This window comes from Vanessa cardui, chromosome 19 (assembly GCF_905220365.1).
Source record: "Vanessa cardui chromosome 19, ilVanCard2.1, whole genome shotgun sequence".
Lineage (NCBI taxonomy): Eukaryota > Metazoa > Arthropoda > Insecta > Lepidoptera > Nymphalidae > Vanessa > Vanessa cardui.
The window spans coordinates 10,307,442-10,311,382 of record NC_061141.1 but is presented as its reverse complement, the minus strand read 5'-3'; the positions used below and the strand labels follow the sequence as shown (position 1 = coordinate 10,311,382).

Here is a 3,941-nt window from a genome sequence, read left to right as displayed (position 1 = left end):
ATATACAAATATGAACTATAACTAGTTAGTTATACTAGTTAGGATATAGTTAGTTTATTTAACCTCTAATATGATTTTATTTTACATTTCCTAATTATAAATTAACTTTTTATGTACTTTTTATTTAATTAATCTTATCTAAATAATAAGTTATTCATTGTATTTATTAATAACAAGTATAGTGATTGTATTTTAAACAGGTCCAGTTTTTATTTTGAGTGTAATGTATTTAATAATAAAACAAATTTATTATTACAACCAATTTTTTTATTATATAAATGAAAACATTTACATTTATAATCAAACAAAATCCATTATTAAAAAATATATATATATAATTTAGTAGAGGTATGTACATAAGGACAAAAATAAAAAAAATGCAGGTAAAATAGGATTTCTTAAATATTACAAAAAAGAATTTCACGAATTAAAAAATCAAAATACAAAGCAAGAAACTCATAACTGATTGATTATAATGAAGCCAATTAATGATAATAATAGAAAACTATAAAATGATAATTTTACAGTGGTTTTTATGCCATAAGGTTTTTCCACATTTTTTCTTCTAGCTTTGTGACTACTCCACACACATGAAGCTTAATAATTCTTCTAATTCCAGCCACAGTCAGTCTGTTTTAATTCGGCCTTGAGTCTCTTGTTGGGGCCTCGTTATATTGCCATAACTAGAACAAGTTAAAACTATTAGAAAAGTAAAGGGTATATTGAATAAGTAAAAATAAAATACAATTATGTTTTGTTTGTTTCGTAAATGGTAATATTAGTTCGTGTCGCATATCACATCATTGTTTATGTTTCAAACTTTCAAGTGTTAAAGTATTAGAGATTTTCAAATAAAGAATGATATTTATGAAATAACTAATAATTATCGTACCTTTCCATGAATTCCAATAAAGCTGCAAATTCTTCTGGGCTTGCTTAAGATTTATATTCCATTCTATAAAAGTTATCACACCATTTAAGGTATCTTTTATCCTTAAGCAGGATAATAATATAAAATTTCGAGTCACAGTAATGTTAAATTACGTTCCGCAATGGAATATTGTTAAAAATGAATTACTAATTACATGCACCCACCCTACTTCATTTACTTATTATTTTATCACAAATTCTTCCAAATTTCAAATTAAAACAAGAGTTTATCTTACGTATAAAGTTTACAAATGCAACTTTGATATTAATTTGACGTTAGTAAGAACGCTAACCATAGATTAAAGTGTAGGTTTTTTCTAAGTTCATTGTAGAATGAGCGATCGACTCAGTCGTGTCAATTTGGCTAGCAACTTATCGTTTTCTATAATCGCTTACGCCGAAGCGTTAACGATTGTAGAAAGAGATTCGATATGAAACGAATGTAACTTGGCTAGGCCCTCTGGTTGCAAACATTTTGAAAAATCAGATGTTTCGACAATACATGTGTCAGTAATTCGGCCTCCATAACCATTTGATATATAATTTATTAGCCCATTTGGAGTACAAGATACAAGATATTTTATAGTGTTTGCTTTCTTATAGTCTGACCAAGAAAGTGCTTGGTTTAAGGCCTTTGATGGCTTTTGGACTTCAATTTCCAAGCAGTCTATTAAACAAGTAACTTTACTATATTTATGCCTGAAAGCCATAGGTATTTTTTTTTAATTAAGTCTTTATCTAATTTTACAATAAAAGGACGCAATACGCTTGCTATAACAGGTATATTTTTAAAAAATATTTTGCTTGGATACGATTTATCCATGCCAAAATCATCAGCAAGTTCACGGAAAGAATTATTCAGTTTAATTTTTTTTAAGACATAGTAAAATATGTTCAAATGGTATACCTGTCTGTTCTTGAATCACATTCACTAAATAAAAACAGTTTAAAGGAACGCCAATATAAGCACGGGGATTATTATTGATTCTTCTCAAAGTACAATTTAAATTATTTAAATCTTCTCTCTTTTTGTCATCATCTATCATTTCGCTACAATCTGATATAGACTCTATTTGAAGAGATTTTGTGGATGGTGATGAGTCTGGCTGAGCTAAAGAGGGAGTATAGGAAGTATCACTATCTTATTGTTCTATTTTTCTTATTATTTTTGACAACACAGTTACACTTGGTTTTGATGGGTTACTATTAATAATATTTTTTATTTTAAATGGTGATGTAGAGACGGAGTGCTGAGATGGCTTCAATGGTGATGTCATCTGATTTACCAAACTGGCTTTTGTTTGGATAGCTTTGCTTCTAAAAGTTTTACTGATGTACACTTGTACTGATTTATCTAGCATTCTAGGTGTTGGTGGTTGTGTAGCTTCTTCAATAGTCTGCTGAACTGTAAAAGAAAATATATAATTATTACTAATTTAAAGAGATTACTAAATAACAAAAACCTTTATATGATTTGTGTTTTGGCAATGTAGGTGCTTTATTAATTTAAATAAATGTTAGTATCTTTTTATTCATATATATATATATATATATATATATATATATATATATATTCTTAATTTCTCACCATTCTTATTTGAATAAAAAGATACTAACATTTATTTAAATTAATAAAGCACCTACCCCCTACCCACCTATATATATATATAATCAATATCATAATATAACATACTCACATCAAAGTGGTCTTCACAGAAATAAAGTGGTGTATTCGTCGCTACACTGTTTGGGTTTCGCCGAGCTAGCTTTAACCACTTATCTCGTATTATTTTCTTGTGTGGAACATACACAAACAACTTATTAGGGTTTACGAGAGACGTATTTTTACATAAAGGGACCGCACACGACTTATAAACCTTGGAATTCATTTTTTCAGTTAAATTTTTCAATTCAATTCTTGGTTTAATGGCTTTTAAGTTAAATTTTCTTTGCAGCATAAACAAAAAATGACAACGACAAGCTTGTTTATATACCCGTGACGTCATGACGTCGCCATGACACTTACGAGCTGTTTTTATACTCCAATGTCAAAGATTAAAGAAAATTATTAAAAAAACTGCCGTAAGGCTTATTTCATTACCGAAATATAGTGTTTTTCGTATCAAATATGTGTGTACATACAATATGAAAGAGAATTTGAAAATCATTCGTCATGCCTATTATACAATTAGGTGTTCATTTGGAAAACCAACAAACTGTCGTATTTACAGATCAGAATGTTCATGAAGTAGCAGCTAGATCAGCTAAAAAATCAACATTATTAGCATTTTTTGAACTTCATTGAACAGAAGAAAGTGCTCGACAGTATCTTTATAATGAAATTCCGACTCATTTCAGATTTATCCATAGACAATGGCAACCACGAATATCTCAGTCAGCGGCTGATAAAGTAATTGCTAGAATGTATAATTATTCCTTTTCTGATCGAGAACGATATTATCTCCGACAATTAGTTCTGCACGTCAAAGGGCCGACTTGCTTCACGGATGTTAGAACTTACGAAAATCTTATTACCTACTATAGTTTAATAAGGCCTAAATAGAGTGTTTTTAAAAATACTTTATTTTAGCTATGTTTATGGAAAATCCTTCGGTTTTTTGTTTATAATTGATGTTATTATTATATAATTACTATAAATGTTTTATAAACATTAAAATTTGTTGGTAGTTTTTAATTTCCGCTTAGCTAGGCCTTATTGGCCGCACCTACCTTACACAAAAACCTCTGTATGTACTGTTCGGAAAATCGTAAAAGAAGCTGAACAGTCAGAATTTATCACAGTATTCCGGACGCCTGGAAAAAAGCATGCTAGATCGAAACCTAACTGTAACTGGTATAGACAATTTCGATCAAGGAGTTATCAAAAGATGCATTCATAATTTTCATTTAACAAATAATGAAATCCCAACAGTTACGACACCTCTGACAAAACTGCGATCGGATATAAATTATCAAGGATTTGGAACGGAGTCTACGACGCATCTTAAAGG

At 29.3% G+C, this 3,941-nt stretch overlaps 1 pseudogene; it reads right to left on the bottom strand.

Moving 5' to 3' along the window:
* Positions 1–358: 358 nt before the first annotated feature.
* Positions 359–3,561, bottom strand: LOC124537898 (annotated as a pseudogene).
* Between the last annotated feature and the right edge of the window lie 380 nt (positions 3,562–3,941).